At 33.9% G+C, this 17,674-nt stretch overlaps 1 protein-coding gene across 1 annotated transcript in view; it reads left to right on the top strand.

The window, feature by feature from the left end:
- Nucleotides 1-10,891: 10,891 nt before the first annotated feature.
- Nucleotides 10,892-17,674, top strand: part of LOC130449458 (uncharacterized) — a 115,451-nt gene continuing 108,668 nt past the window's right edge. Inside the window, exon 1 of the mRNA XM_056787278.1 lies at nt 10,892-11,129. The gene's annotated coding sequence lies outside the window, so the exon portion shown is untranslated. The remainder of the gene's footprint in view (nt 11,130-17,674) is intronic.

Here is a 17,674-nt window from a genome sequence, read left to right as displayed (position 1 = left end):
CAGCGAATTATTAATTTTTATAGATCCCTTTTTCAACGGAACGTCTGCTCATACTAAAATGCATCAGGTCTCGGGACGTCAAGGACGAGATCAGATACCCCGACGCGGAATTGGTGTTCGACTCGACCGATTTTACGATGCTTTAAAATAATGATTCCTCCATATTTCGATACGGTTTTAGCGAGGATATTTTTGGTAACCGACCATTTTTTATCCCGACAAAAAGGGTCAAGGTTTTTTATGACGTCTGCTTTATGAAAAGAAACGGTAGTACAAAATATTAAATATTGAAAATGTGTTGTCGTTTCTGGTTTTAAAAATATGTAAAATTTGACCGTACTAAATCGTGCGTAGGGTTGTAATTAAACGATTTTTGACTATTTTGTAGGTGTAGCTAGGGGGAAAAGTTAAGGAGGCTGCATCTGAGAGGAAACAAGATTAATGGGTACTTGGGCGAACGCGATGCGATGTCATGAAACAAAGTTAGTAATTAATGTAAAGCGCACCGATTTAATCAGTCGATAAAGATGAACCGATCTTCTCTCTCTCTATCCTTCTTTGAGAAAACCACAATTTACCAGATGTATGTCTAGATCATTTAATGTAAATCGCGGTTCGGAAACTTTAAAATTTGAAATATCATCGTTACTTTTTAAATAGACCTTAAAGGAGACTCTTCAGGTAACTTTCAGTTTTTTTTTCAAACCCTATTGTAACATCTTAAACTTATCAATATCCATAGATTGTTAATAAATTATTATTCACTATTAATAAATTCTTGTTGCGATGTTTTACATTCCATGTACACTCTGTATATTTTCTATGAAATCGACACCCTTATTATTCTTATAGAGTATCATAAATCGTCAATGAATTAACAAACTACCCTTGTAGACAATAGTAACAAAATAGGATATACGAATAATCAGTTAATGACAAAATCGATAAGATACCCTCCCATAAAACAAACCTGTATCACAAACTTATTTTTATATCAAAGTTCAGTGGCTGCACGTGGGGAAAAAAATTTTTTTTAACATGCGAATCAACAATTACAAATTATAAAATGAATTAGAAACAATCAAATCAAATGCGGTAGTTGTCGAATAATTTTTTTTCGCGTCATGATTTGTTTTTAATTTAGAGATTGCAGTGTTGCTAAACTCAATTTTCCTAATATACAACCTGCATGACTATCGACTAAAACAGCAGAAATTGAAGTAGTACCATTCCAACAACTGCTAACGGGGGATGCCCACGAGATATAATCTCATCCCAAATTATGTGGGGTATATCCTGCCGAAGATATGCCGGCCGAAGTCAACTCGAATAAGACTTACCAAATTCAACTTCATGACCATTAGTGGAAATATCTGGGACTCGTACTTGATAGTAAATTTCGAAAAGTAACGTCACATATGGGGCAGTGATTTGGGGTACTAGTACTAGTTTGAATACCACGAGGATCAATCTGTCGAAGGTACAAACACTGGTTTGCATATATACAATTGGTGCCATGGAATCATGCTTAACAGCTGCACTAGAAGTGATTCTAAATCTTCGAATTCTCCTCGTAGTTTCACCAAACCTTTGGATGATGTTTTTGGGGATCAAGAAATGAACAGAAATGGTATAAAGACGGATCTGAAGCAGCATTTCATTCTAGAGAAGAACTATCGCAAATAGCAGATCATTATCCTGTCTAATAGACAAGCAATCATTAGAGCTTTAAGCTCCACAGAGGACTAAACTTGAAATAGAAGATGAAGACGTGGTAGCTACAACCATCCCAAATTCTGAACTTTTGTGGGATTTAACACCTTGATTAAGAACTCTAGGGAAGTAGAGACATTGCAGTATAGGAATATGTTGAGATTGCGATGTTGCCGAGTCTATTTCTTCCGAAATTTAATATTGTCATACAAAAGCACATGCAGATTACGGCGTTGTCAAAATTAATGTTTCTTTATATCTAGCGAAATTGCTTTAATAAATTATTTTGATATTGTGAAGAAATTGAAGAATTTTACGTATTTTATGATAAACTTAACCCTGATTTAAGTACAGCCACTGGTCGAGTCCTAATTTTACACTCTAGTCGTATGTCAGAGCTGCCATTTACAATTTTTTTTGTCCCGTTATGTCGAGAACATCCAGTTCGATTATTAATTGTTTTGGTTGTTCAGAAAACCAAATAAATACTGAAATATATGTTTTTTTAAACAACTGCAATTGTGAAACTATAAATTTACTACAAAAATGTATTTTTTTCAACTTAAATTATTGACGTAACATAGAAAAAAGTTGATTTTTATATAAACAAATTATTTTTCTCAGTAAACCAAATAAATACTGAAATATATGTTTTTTTAAACAACTGCAATTGTGAAACTATAAATTTACTACAAAAATGTATTTTTTTCAACTTAAATTATTGACGTAACATAGAAAAAAGTTGATTTTTATATAAACAAATTATTTTTCTCAGTAAACCAAATAAATACTGGAATATATGTTTTTTTAAACAACTGCAATTGTCAATTTATAAATTTGATACAAAAATGTTTTTTTTTTCCAAATCAAATTATTGACGTAACATCGAAAAAAGTTGATTTTTATATAAACAAACTATTTTTCTTAGTGTTGTTATTTCAGTTTGTTCTTTAGTAACGTTAAGTTAAAAGTTTAAAAATTTTATATATTTTCTGGATGGTATATCGATGGTGGAAAGCCTTTCATCGAAAATATTATCTAAACGAAAATGACTTAATTATTATTATTAGTATTATTTTTCTAGTTTTTATTATAACTAGCTTTTACCCGCGGCTTCGCTCGCATCGAATCCATTGAATAAGTATCAGAAATCATTATAATAGAAAAGAACGAACTCTGTAGCTATATTAGAACCTGAGATCTAGATCTTTGAATGTTGAAAAATTGCCAAAAACCTACAAAAATCCATAACTCCACATTGAATGTCCGCGCCTAGCTCCACTCCAACTCAACCGATTTAAGTGTTCAAAAACTCAAAAGAAAGAAGGTGTTTCAGCGAGTGTTCTTAATTCAAAACGAACTCTGAAGCTATATTAGAACCTGAGATCTAGATCTTTGAATGTTGAAAAATTGCCAAAAACCTACAAAAATCCATAACTCCACATTGAATGTCCGCGCCTAGCTCCACTCCAACTCAACCGATTTAAGTGTTCAAAAACTGAAATGAAAGAAGGTATTTCAGTGAGTGTTCTTAAATCAAAACGAACTCTGTAGCTATATTAGAACCTGAGATATAGATCTTTGAATGTAGAAAAATTGCCAAAAACCTACAAAAATCCATAACTTCACATCGAATGTCCGCGCCTAGCTCCTCTCCAACTCAACCGATTTAAGTGTTCAAAAACTCAAAAGAAAGAAGGTGTTTCAGCGAGTGTTCTTAATTCAAAACGAACTCTGAAGCTATATTAGAACCTGAGATCTAGATCTTTGAATGTTGAAAAATTGCCAAAAATCCATAACTCCTCATTGAATGTCCGCGCCTAGCTCCACTCCAACTCAACCGATTTAAGTGTTCAAAAACTGAAATGAAAGAAGGTGTTTCAGCGAGTGTTCTTAATTCAAAACGAACTCTGAAACTATATTAAAACCAACCTGAGATATAGATCTTTGAATGTAGAAAAATTGCCAAAAACCTACAAAAATCCATAACTTCACATCGAATGTCCGCGCCTAGCTCCTCTCCAACTCAACCGATTTAAGTGTTCAAAAACTCAAAAGAAAGAAGGTGTTTCAGCGAGTGTTCTTAATTCAAAACGAACTCTGAAGCTATATTAGAACCTGAGATCTAGATCTTTGAATGTTGAAAAATTGCCAAAAATCCATAACTCCTCATTGAATGTCCGCGCCTAGCTCCACTCCAACTCAACCGATTTAAGTGTTCAAAAACTGAAATGAAAGAAGGTATTTCAGTGAGTGTTCTTAAATCAAAACGAACTCTGTAGCTATATTAGAACCTGAGATATAGATCTTTGAATGTAGAAAAATTGCCAAAAACCTACAAAAATCCATAACTTCACATCGAATGTCCGCGCCTAGCTCCTCTCCAACTCAACCGATTTAAGTGTTCAAAAACTCAAAAGAAAGAAGGTGTTTCAGCGAGTGTTCTTAATTCAAAACGAACTCTGAAGCTATATTAGAACCTGAGATCTAGATCTTTGAATGTTGAAAAATTGCCAAAAATCCATAACTCCTCATTGAATGTCCGCGCCTAGCTCCACTCCAACTCAACCGATTTAAGTGTTCAAAAACTGAAATGAAAGAAGGTATTTCAGTGAGTGTTCTTAAATCAAAACGAACTCTGTAGCTATATTAGAACCTGAGATATAGATCTTTGAATGTAGAAAAATTGCCAAAAACCTACAAAAATCCATAACTTCACATCGAATGTCCGCGCCTAGCTCCTCTCCAACTCAACCGATTTAAGTGATCAAAAACTCAAAAGAAAGAAGGTGTTTCAGCGAGTGTTCTTAATTCAAAACGAACTCTGAAGCTATATTAGAACCTGAGATCTAGATCTTTGAATGTTGAAAAATTGCCAAAAATCCATAACTCCTCATTGAATGTCCGCGCCTAGCTCCACTCCAACTCAACCGATTTAAGTGTTCAAAAACTGAAATGAAAGAAGGTATTTCAGTGAGTGTTCTTAAATCAAAACGAACTCTGTAGCTATATTAGAACCTGAGATATAGATCTTTGAATGTAGAAAAATTGCCAAAAACCTACAAAAATCCATAACTCCACATTGAATGTCCGCGCCTAGCTCCACTTCAACTCAACCGATTTAAGTGTTCAAAAACTGAAATGAAAGAAGGTATTTCAGTGAGTGTTCTTAAATCAAAACGAACTCTGTAGCTATATTAGAACCTGAGATATAGATCTTTGAATGTAGAAAAATTGCCAAAAACCTACAAAAATCCATAACTTCACATCGAATGTCCGCGCCTAGCTCCTCTCCAACTCAACCGATTTAAGTGTTCAAAAACTCAAAAGAAAGAAGGTGTTTCAGCGAGTGTTCTTAATTCAAAACGAACTCTGAAGCTATATTAGAACCTGAGATCTAGATCTTTGAATGTTGAAAAATTGCCAAAAATCCATAACTCCTCATTGAATGTCCGCGCCTAGCTCCACTCCAACTCAACCGATTTAAGTGTTCAAAAACTGAAATGAAAGAAGGTGTTTCAGCGAGTGTTCTTAATTCAAAACGAACTCTGAAACTATATTAAAACCTGAGATATAGATCTTTGAATGTAGAAAAATTGCCAAAAACCTACAAAAATCCATAACTTCACATCGAATGTCCGCGCCTAGCTCCTCTCCAACTCAACCGATTTAAGTGTTCAAAAACTCAAAAGAAAGAAGGTGTTTCAGCGAGTGTTCTTAAACCAAAACGAACTCTGTAGCTATATTAGAACCTGAGATCTAGGTCTTTGAATGTAGAAAAATTGCCAAAAACCTACAAAAATCCATAACTTCACATCGAATGTCCGCGCCTAGCTCCTCTCCAACTCAACCGATTTAAGTGATCAAAAACTCAAAAGAAAGAAGGTGTTTCAGCGAGTGTTCTTAATTCAAAACGAACTCTGAAGCTATATTAGAACCTGAGATCTAGATCTTTGAATGTTGAAAAATTGCCAAAAACCTACAAAAATCCATAACTTCACATCGAATGTCCGCGCCTAGCTCCTCTCCAACTCAACCGATTTAAGTGTTCAAAAACTCAAAAGAAAGAAGGTGTTTCAGCGAGTGTTCTTAAATCAAAACGAACGCTGTAGCTATATTAGAACCTGAGATCTAGGTCTTTGAATGTAGAAAAATTGCCAAAAACCTACAAAAATCCATAACTTCACATCGAATGTCCGCGCCTAGCTCCTCTCCAACTCAACCGATTTAAGTGTTCAAAAACTCAAAAGAAAGAAGGTGTTTCAGCGAGTGTTCTTAAATCAAAACGAACTCTGTAGCTATATTAGAACCTGAGATCTAGGTCTTTGAATGTAGAAAAATTGCCAAAAACCTACAAAAATCCATAACTTCACATCGAATGTCCGCGCCTAGCTCCTCTCCAACTCAACCGATTTAAGTGTTCAAAAACTCAAAAGAAAGAAGGTGTTTCAGCGAGTGTTCTTAATTCAAAACGAACTCTGAAACTATATTAAAACCTGAGATATAGATCTTTGAATGTAGAAAAATTGCCAAAAACCTACAAAAATCCATAACTTCACATCGAATGTCCACGCCTAGCTCCTCTCCAACTCAACCGATTTAAGTGTTCAAAAACTCAAAAGAAAGAAGGTGTTTCAGCGAGTGTTCTTAAATCAAAACGAACTCTGTAGCTATATTAGAACCTGAGATCTAGGTCTTTGAATGTAGAAAAATTGCCAAAAACCTACAAAAATCCATAACTTCACATCGAATGTCCGCGCCTAGCTCCTCTCCAACTCAACCGATTTAAGTGTTCAAAAACTCAAAAGAAAGAAGGTGTTTCAGCGAGTGTTCTTAAATCAAAACGAACTCTGTAGCTATATTAGAACCTGAGATCTAGGTCTTTGAATGTAGAAAAATTGCCAAAAACCTACAAAAATCCATAACTTCACATCGAATGTCCGCGCCTAGCTCCTCTCCAACTCAACCGATTGAAGTGTTCAAAAACTCAAAAGAAAGAAGGTGTTTCAGCGAGTATTCTTAATTCAAAACGAACTCTGAAGCTATATTAAAACCTGAGATATAGATCTTTGAATGTAGAAAAATTGCCAAAAACCTACAAAAATCCATAACTTCACATCGAATGTCCGCGCCTAGCTCCTCTCCAACTCAACCGATTTAAGTGTTCAAAAACTCAAAAGAAAGAAGGTGTTTCAGCGAGTGTTCTTAAATCAAAACGAACTCTGTAGCTATATTAGAACCTGAGATCTAGGTCTTTAAATGTAGAAAAATTGCCAAAAACCTACAAAAATCCATAACTTCACATCGAATGTCCGCGCCTAGCTCCTCTCCAACTCAACCGATTTAAGTGTTCAAAAACTCAAAAGAAAGAAGGTGTTTCAGCGAGTGTTCTTAAATCAAAACGAACTCTGTAGCTATATTAGAACCTGAGATCTAGGTCTTTGAATGTAGAAAAATTGCCAAAAACCTACAAAAATCCATAACTTCACATCGAATGTCCGCGCCTAGCTCCTCTCCAACTCAACCGATTTAAGTGTTCAAAAACTCAAAAGAAAGAAGGTGTTTCAGCGAGTGTTCTTAAATCAAAACGAACTCTGTAGCTATATTAGAACCTGAGATCTAGGTCTTTGAATGTAGAAAAATTGCCAAAAACCTACAAAAATCCATAACTTCACATCGAATGTCCGCGCCTAGCTCCTCTCCAACTCAACCGATTTAAGTGTTCAAAAACTCAAAAGAAAGAAGGTGTTTCAGCGAGTGTTCTTAAATCAAAACGAACTCTGTAGCTATATTAGAACCTGAGATCTAGGTCTTTGAATGTAGAAAAATTGCCAAAAACCTACAAAAATCCATAACTTCACATCGAATGTCCGCGCCTAGCTCCTCTCCAACTCAACCGATTGAAGTGTTCAAAAACTCAAAAGAAAGAAGGTGTTTCAGCGAGTATTCTTAATTCAAAACGAACTCTGAAGCTATATTAAAACCTGAGATATAGATCTTTGAATGTAGAAAAATTGCCAAAAACCTACAAAAATCCATAACTTCACATCGAATGTCCGCGCCTAGCTCCTCTCCAACTCAACCGATTTAAGTGTTCAAAAACTCAAAAGAAAGAAGGTGTTTCAGCGAGTGTTCTTAATTCAAAACGAACTCTGAAACTATATTAAAACCTGAGATATAGATCTTTGAATGTAGAAAAATTGCCAAAAACCTACAAAAATCCATAACTTCACATCGAATGTCCGCGCCTAGCTCCTCTCCAACTCAACCGATTTAAGTGTTCAAAAACTCAAAAGAAAGAAGGTGTTTCAGCGAGTGTTCTTAATTCAAAACGAACTCTGAAGCTATATTAGAACCTGAGATCTAGATCTTTGAATGTTGAAAAATTGCCAAAAACCTACAAAAATCCATAACTTCACATCGAATGTCCGCGCCTAGCTCCTCTCCAACTCAACCGATTTAAGTGTTCAAAAACTCAAAAGAAAGAAGGTGTTTCAGCGAGTGTTCTTAAATCAAAACGAACTCTGTAGCTATATTAGAACCTGAGATCTAGGTCTTTGAATGTAGAAAAATTGCCAAAAACCTACAAAAATCCATAACTTCACATCGAATGTCCGCGCCTAGCTCCTCTCCAACTCAACCGATTTAAGTGTTCAAAAACTCAAAAGAAAGAAGGTGTTTCAGCGAGTGTTCTTAAATCAAAACGAACTCTGAAACTATATTAAAACCTGAGATATAGATCTTTGAATGTAGAAAAATTGCCAAAAACCTACAAAAATCCATAACTTCACATCGAATGTCCGCGCCTAGCTCCTCTCCAACTCAACCGATTTAAGTGTTCAAAAACTCAAAAGAAAGAAGGTGTTTCAGCGAGTGTTCTTAAATCAAAACGAACTCTGAAACTATATTAAAACCTGAGATATAGATCTTTGAATGTAGAAAAATTGCCAAAAACCTACAAAAATCCATAACTTCACATCGAATGTCCGCGCCTAGCTCCTCTCCAACTCAACCGATTTAAGTGTTCAAAAACTCAAAAGAAAGAAGGTGTTTCAGCGAGTGTTCTTAATTCAAAACGAACTCTGAAACTATATTAAAACCTGAGATATAGATCTTTGAATGTAGAAAAATTGCCAAAAACCTACAAAAATCCATAACTTCACATCGAATGTCCGCGCCTAGCTCCTCTCCAACTCAACCGATTTAAGTGTTCAAAAACTCAAAAGAAAGAAGGTGTTTCAGCGAGTGTTCTTAATTCAAAACGAACTCTGAAGCTATATTAGAACCTGAGATCTAGATCTTTGAATGTTGAAAAATTGCCAAAAACCTACAAAAATCCATAACTTCACATCGAATGTCCGCGCCTAGCTCCTCTCCAACTCAACCGATTTAAGTGTTCAAAAACTCAAAAGAAAGAAGGTGTTTCAGCGAGTGTTCTTAAATCAAAACGAACTCTGTAGCTATATTAGAACCTGAGATCTAGGTCTTTGAATGTAGAAAAATTGCCAAAAACCTACAAAAATCCATAACTTCACATCGAATGTCCGCGCCTAGCTCCTCTCCAACTCAACCGATTGAAGTGTTCAAAAACTCAAAAGAAAGAAGGTGTTTCAGCGAGTATTCTTAATTCAAAACGAACTCTGAAGCTATATTAAAACCTGAGATATAGATCTTTGAATGTAGAAAAATTGCCAAAAACCTACAAAAATCCATAACTTCACATCGAATGTCCGCGCCTAGCTCCTCTCCAACTCAACCGATTTAAGTATTGAACAACTCAAAAGAAAGAGGATGTTTCAGCGAGTGTTCTTAAATCAAACCGAAGTCTCTATCTTGAATAGAAGCTGAGATTTTGAGGATAGAACGTGTGTATGTGAAAAACTCCCATAAGTAATGTACATGGGGAAATCGCATTTGAGTATAACTTGAGAATGGTGAAAATTAAATAAAATCCGATGGTTGATGGATGATCTGTGCATCAATACCTTTCATTGAAAAAAAAATTAAGCAAATCGGTTGGGTAGAACGCCTGAACGGACTCGGAATGGAAATCATCAATTTTTTTAATATACATTATAAGTATTCAGATATCAACTTGTTGCTGTTAAATTCAATCTCGTAGATGTAAAGGTGTTAAGCATTCAGTCTTGTTCATTTATCTCATCTTTATTTGGTTTTTTTTTTGAAAAATTATCCTCATCAATAGAGCCTTAACAAGGACTAGAAAAAACTCATCCAGCACGACCTAAAACTTACCCTTAATCTAAGGATTACAGACGATCGCCCATAAAAGATGTATCCTTCTAAAACTTTACTTATAAAATTTTTACATTGATGCCGAAGGACGTAAAATTAATAATTTAAAATTTTCAATAGAAAATAAATTTCAAAATAACAAAAAAAGTATAGAGAATTAGTTGGTTTTATAAAATTAGTTTTAGATCTTTGAGACTTGGAATTCATTTATTATTGAAGTTGTAAAATAAAACTCCTACTAGTAATAATGTCAAATGCTATATTGTGATGCAGTTTGTCGAATAAACAAGAATTTTCAAATTTTATTAAAACTTTATATTTCATAATATTGAACACAATAAAATTTGAAATCTCATCTGTTTTTAGAAAATTTTAGTTTTATAGTTTTGCGATTATAAAGCCGGTACTACACGATGCGTCAAACGTTTGCACGTATCACCTTCCAACATTGGACGAAGGATCGAACCTTACTTAACCTAAAGAAATGAAAACGTGACAAAAAAAGTGTGTGTCAGGACTTTCCATTTCCAACGTAGGAAGCAAAGAATTCGTCGAATGACAAGCTTATTACGACCACACGATGCGTATAACGTCGGAAGCATTAAACGCATCGTGTGATACCGTCTTAACGTCAAATTACTTAATTTTTGATGAACTTTCCAGTTCGAATTAACAAAAAAATATATTTGATAACGTAAACTAGCTCGATTTCATAGTAAAATAAACGTAGGTATAAAGTATGATTATAAAAACGGTTTCCCGGACTACTTCGAGGAAACTATGTGCTCGAAATTAGTCAATGAGAACCATTGGCGGGATCTGAGGCGCATGTATTGTCAAATAGACGAGGAAGGATTGCTGGAAAATCAAGCGTGGGAAAAGGATAACTGTCGGGAAGGCTCCTGAAAGCTGGTACAACTTCAGTAGGCCGCCAGCGACCTTATATCCACGACGAAAAAATCCCGTATATATTTTTTTGTATATTCAGGATGATAAAAAATATGTTTGAAAGCGATTAAGAGTCGAGGGTTGTTGTAGTGAGATATTGAAGTGATTATCGGTGGGTTTTTGTGAGTTTTTGTGGAGAGATTTTCCATTAAATCGGTTCGCGGAATCCAGAGCAACTGGTGGGTGGTTTTAAAATTTATTTTTCTCAAACGGTTAGTATTTATCAACAAATTACTGAATATTTAGTCGAAATATATTTATTAGTATAGATTTTCTTAAATAATAAGAATATTTGATTTATTTATAAAAAAAATTGAAATAATCAACTTCGTTTTCCTTTACATTTTCGAACTAAAAAACAAGACACGTACTTACTTCAAATCTCAAGTGTAATGGCTGATCTAGTATTGAAGGGCATTTCCACAGGTTTCCTATTCACGACGAGACACTTTTATTGAAATAAAGCATTATTGGAAAATTATTAAGTATATGTGTGAAGAACCGATAGGTTGGGACATTAATTTCCAACTGGAAATGAAGTTCATTTACATATTAATGGAAAATTCGGATTAACATGATTGGCTTTTCGTTTTTTCTTTGAAATTTGTGCATATTGGTAGATATAAGCGACATATTAAATGAAATTACAATATACATAAAGTATAAAGCTGCAACAATAAATCCGTAGCTTCTATTCTTTTTTTAATTTCAGCATCTTAAAGATATTAGTCAAAAAATGAATTTCAATCAATGAAAACGGCAAAGAAAACAAGCTTAAATTTCGACATCCTGTATATACTGTTGTACGTAGTTTTGGCCGATGAAACTGGGGTAAAAAACGACGTGATAACCTAAAATTTATTCAATGTATCGTGAATCCCTCCGCTCCATCGCCAATTTTAATAAAAAAACCATCTTTTATGCAAATTTTTCATCAGGTCATCTGTCGTATTGTCTTCTGTCATATCGTAGACAAGTTGAGGTTGATTTTGGCCAATAACTGATCTTTTCGGCTCAAGTTAAACCTCCTTTAGTCTTCTACAAACGCTCACAGCGATTCCTCGCGTTTCTATGAGCTTGTGCTCTCGGATGTGCAGCTTTTTCTTCTGGAACCGCATCTTCAATTTAAGTTACCAGTTTCTAAACTCATGTTCGGCGTACTGGCCACCAATAGAGTGACCGTGATCATTTGTTAACCAAGGTGTGTGTAGGTTGAGGTTTGATGACTAACTGATAGTGGTGGGTCAGGTAGATGACCTTTGGTAAATGCCAGTTACCTCTAATTATCACCATTATAAAAAAGTAATAAAAAGCTGATCTATAACATTTGTTGGATCGTTTTTTGACTTGCGATTGCATGGATGTCGCCTGAGTCGATTTTTTTTCTCATGAGTATAGTTAGACAAATGAACCAGGGAATAACTATAAACAGGAATAATTTTTATTTAAAAAGGGTACATTTTAGGGCGGTTCTGTAATAGCTAGGGCCGTCAAATTAATTGCCGCATCAAAATTTATTATCTGTTTGTATAATGTGACTAATGAATTGTTTTTTCACCCAATTCTCGTCATGAAATCTGTTAAATTCAAAATTAATTGCTTTCAATTGACTTTGTACAGTTAGGTTTTATTCGGAAAATATGACAACGTCGCTTCCAGATCGCTTCTGATGAATTTATTAACTTTACAAATCACAGTGTATGAAAAAATCACTCATTGTATCATCTAAATTGTCATTTTTATTGATTTTGATGTTTTATAATCTTTTTTTTAGTCTGTATCGTAAATCCTAGCGACCACTCGGAATCTGAGACTGACTAGGATTGTTTTTTGAATAGTAATTTTTGTCGGGTGACAGGTAACTCAATTCCGTGTCGTCTAATCTAGGTAAAATAAGAAAATACCATTTTTTTCGTTCAATATTAACCTTTTCAAGTTTTTACACATCTTTTACATCCGGAAACTTTGTAATCATAATTTTATTACGAGACATTTTGTTTGTTCAAAATTAAACTTGTTAAGGTTATGCTAAAAGAGATTAACGTTTTAAAAAATTGTTGACAGTGTCAAAGACCCTTTTTTTTCGTGGATTTTGCTACCTACACCGAAATTAAATAAACTGTAATCCTTGAATTAAAATTTCCCTCAGGTACTTGGATGATAGAGAAAAGGGACTTTATCTGGTTTTAAAAAATTCTGTTTAATGTTTTAGCAAAACATAAAGCTAGAATTTTATAAGAACCGCGTTAGAGCAGATGAAAATATGAACCACAGTTTTCAAAATGTGTTTATAATTTAAGAAAAATTTAATGAAATACTTGAAGATATTCCTCTTAATATTAAATAGATGTACGATTATGTTCAAGTTCATTTTAGTGGTTGAAGAGAGCCCAATCATGTGCAGAATTGAACTCATGTAATTTTTGGTCCTGGAGGATCATTTTCAATCTGTAATTTTCAGCACATTGACCGATATCAACGATTTAATGATGCATTTACAAAGAGCCTGGAATATTTCTAATTGAAGTTTTTTGATAGAAATTTTTAGAATGTTTGTTGTTTTGAATATTCTTTACTTGATTCTTTCGGTATATACTAATTAATGTTTGTTTTGGTTAACGTATATAAGCATAGGATGTTATCAATTTAATGTAGGTTATAATTACAATTTAATTGCTACATTCCCTAATGACCAATACGTTGATTATCCCATTAATTAGGTTAATAACCTAATCATATCTGATCTAATTATCTAAATGTTAATAGTATTAAAATTTTCGATATTTTATTGAGTTAAATTGATTTATAATTCAATTGAAATTTTAGATATCTCGCAATCTTAACTGTTTAAATTATAATTCATTTTCATATTCAAAATATTCATCTCTTCGACTACGAAATTTTGTTTAAGAGAAGATTTTAATTCACTTAGTTTTCGGCCTTTTGTGTCTAGAGGAATAACTTTTCAATAACCACAACGTAACTAAACATGATGCTGTTTTCGACGGATTTGTATTACCGAGAATTTTCTCTAAAATCCAAATGTTTGGATTGATCTTTCTCTGAAGATATCGATTGTAAATTTTTTCACTTTCTCGATTAAAACACCATCAATACAGCATTTGCTCTTCGTATTCGTCTAAGATAAGAAAATATGATATCACTATATGACAAAACTATAAAAAAGAAAGAAACTCGGTTTGTTATCAATTATTTGAGATATAGAACTCTTACCTCAAACTCTATTGATCTCAACAAACTAAGACGAACTTTAATTATTTCGTGAACGTTAGTGATAATATCAGCTCTAAAATATCTCCAAGACTAACAGTGTTTTCTTTAGAGCGAAAATCATATTCAGCATTCGATTCATATTTTCCCACTCTATTAGAAGAAAAAATTAGAATATTTACTTAGTAACATCCACCTTAGATCTGGTAAAAAATTCCTTTATATTCAATCCCAGAAAATTATTCAGAATTTGAGTTCCGAAGATTATCAAAAGCATTTTTGTTTGATTAATTTATGTCGTATTTCTTTTTTAGTTTATATTGTTAGGTACTTTTTGAAAAAGACTACTTTCTATACAAGATCGTGTTTTGAAAATCCATTAAATCATTATAAATCATCTAATTTCAAGCGGTGTAACTATTAATTTTTGTTATAAAGGTTATTTCTCTAAAAAGCATTCGTGAAATTACGGCAAATGTTATGAGTAGTCACGTAATTACCACGAGTACAAACCGTAATTGTTGAGAGTGTTTCAAATACTTGTTTTGTGGAGTGAGTCCGTTATACTTTTAATTAGAAATTCCACTCCTACAAAGAGGCATCGAAATAAACCCTCGAATTACTAATATAGTAAAGGAAAAAATGTTAAAATATTAATAGTACACTAGCTTTTACCCGCGGCTTCGCTCGCATCGAATCCATTAAATAAGTATCAGAAATCATTATAATAGAAAAGAACGAACTCTGTAGCTATATTAGAACCTGAAATATACATCTTTGAATGTAAAAAAATTGCCAAAAACCTACAAAAATCCATAACTCCACATTGAATGTCCGCGCCTAGCTCCTCTCCAACTCAACCGATTGAAATGTTTAAAAACTCAAAAGAAAGAAGGTGTTTCAGCGAGTGATCTTAAACCAAAACGAACTCTGTAGCTATATTAGAACCTGAGATATACATCTTTGAATGTAAAAAAATTGCCAAAAACCTACAAAAATCCATAACTCCACATTGAATGTCCGCGCCTAGCTCCTCTCCAACTCAACCGATTGAAATGTTTAAAAACTCAAAAGAAAGAAGGTGTTTCAGCGAGTGATCTTAAACCAAAACGAACTCTGTAGCTATATTAGAACCTGAGATATAGATCTTTGAATGTAGAGAAATTGCCAAAAATCTACAAAAATCCATAACTCCACATTGAATGTCCGCGCCTAGCTCCTCTCCAACTCAACCGATTGAAATGTTTAAAAACTCAAAAGAAAGAAGGTGTTTCAGCGAGTGTTCTTAAACCAAAACGAACTCTGTAGCTATATTAGAACCTGAGATATACATCTTTGAATGTAAAAAAATTGCCAAAAACCTACAAAAATCCATAACTCCACATTGAATGTCCGCGCCTAGCTCCTCTCCAACTCAACCGATTGAAATGTTTAAAAACTCAAAAGAAAGAAGGTGTTTCAGCGAGTGATCTTAAACCAAAACGAACTCTGTAGCTATATTAGAACCTGAGATATACATCTTTGAATGTAAAAAAATTGCCAAAAACCTACAAAAATCCATAACTCCACATTGAATGTCCGCGCCTAGCTCCTCTCCAACTCAACCGATTGAAATGTTTAAAAACTCAAAAGAAAGAAGGTGTTTCAGCGAGTGATCTTAAACCAAAACGAACTCTGTAGCTATATTAGAACCTGAGATATACATCTTTGAATGTAAAAAAATTGCCAAAAACCTACAAAAATCCATAACTCCACATTGAATGTCCGCGCCTAGCTCCTCTCCAACTCAACCGATTGAAATGTTTAAAAACTCAAAAGAAAGAAGGTGTTTCAGCGAGTGATCTTAAACCAAAACGAACTCTGTAGCTATATTAGAACCTGAGATATAGATCTTTGAATGTAGAGAAATTGCCAAAAATCTACAAAAATCCATAACTCCACATTGAATGTCCGCGCCTAGCTCCTCTCCTACTCAGCCGATTTAAGTGTTCAGAAACTCAAAAGAAAGAAGGTGTTTCAGCGAGTGTTCTTAAATCAAAACGAACTCTGTAGCTATATTAGAACCTGAGATATAGATCTTTGAATGTAGAGAAATTGCCAAAAACCTACAAAAATCCATAACTCCACATTGAATGTCCGCGCCTAGCTCCACTCGAACTCAGCCGATTTAAGTATTCAAAAACTCAAAAGAAAGAAGGTGTTTCAGCGAGTGTTTTTAAATCAAAATGAACTCTGAAGCTATATTAGAACCTGAGATATAGATCTTTGAATGAAGAAAAATTGCCAAAAACCTATAAAAATCCATAACTCCACATTGAATGTCCGCGCCTAGCTCCTCTCCTACTCAGCCGATTTAAGTGTTCAAAAACTCAAAAGAAAGAAGGTGTTTCAGCGAGTGTTCTCAAATCAAAATAAACTCTGTAGCTATATTAGAACCTGAGATATAGATCTTTGAATGGAGAGAAATTGCCAAAAACCTACAAAAATCCATAACTCCACTTTGAATGTCCGCCTCTAGCTCCTCTATAACTTAACCGATTTAAGTATTTAAGAACTCAAAAGAAAGAAGGTATTTCAGTGAGTGTTTTAAATCAAAATGAACTCTGTAGCTATATTAGAACCTGAGATATAGATCTTTGAATGTAGAGAAATTGCCAAAAACCTACAAAAATCCATAACTCCACTTTGAATGTCCGCCTCTAGCTCCTCTATAACTTAATCGATTTAAGTATTTAAGAACTCAAAAGAAAGAAGGTATTTCAGTGAGTGTTTTAAATCAAAATGAACTCTGTAGCTATATTAAAACCTGAGATATAGATCTTTGAATGTAGAAAAATTGCCAAAAACCTATAAAAATCCATAACTCTCATTGAATGTCCGCGCCTAGCTCCTCTCCAACTCAGCCGATTTAAGCGTTCAAAAATTCAAAAGAAAGAAGGTGTTTCAGCAAGTGTTCTTAAATTAAAACGAACTCTGTAGCTATATTAGAACCTGAGATATAGATCTTTGAATGTAGAAAAATTACCAAAAACCTACAAAAATCCATAACTCCTCATTGAATGTCCGCGCCTAGCTCCTCTCCAACTCAGCCGATTTAAGCGTTCAAAAATTCAAAAGAAAGAAGGTGTTTCAGCAAGTGTTCTTAAATTAAAACGAACTCTGTAGCTATATTAGAACCTGAGATATAGATCTTTGAATGTAGAAAAATTGCCAAAAACCTATAAAAATCCATAACTCCACATTGAATGTCCGCCCCTAGCTCCTCTCCAACTCAGCCGATTTGAGTGTTTAAAAACTGAAATGAAAGAAGGTAATTCAGTGAGTGTTCTTAAATCAAAATGAACTCTGTAGCTATATTAGAACCTGAGATATTGATCTTTAAATGTAGAAAAATTACCAAAAACCTACAAAAATCCATAACTCCACTTTGAATTTCCACGCCTAGCTCCTCTCCACCACAACCGATTTAAGTGTTCAAAAATTCAAAAGAAAGAAGGTATTTCAGCGAGTGTTCTCAAATCAAAAC

The sequence above is a fragment of the Diorhabda sublineata genome, chromosome 10, assembly GCF_026230105.1.
Source record: "Diorhabda sublineata isolate icDioSubl1.1 chromosome 10, icDioSubl1.1, whole genome shotgun sequence".
In the NCBI taxonomy this organism is placed as follows: domain Eukaryota; kingdom Metazoa; phylum Arthropoda; class Insecta; order Coleoptera; family Chrysomelidae; genus Diorhabda; species Diorhabda sublineata.
The sequence above is the reverse complement of the archived record's forward strand: the minus strand, read 5'-3'. Positions and strand labels throughout refer to the sequence as shown.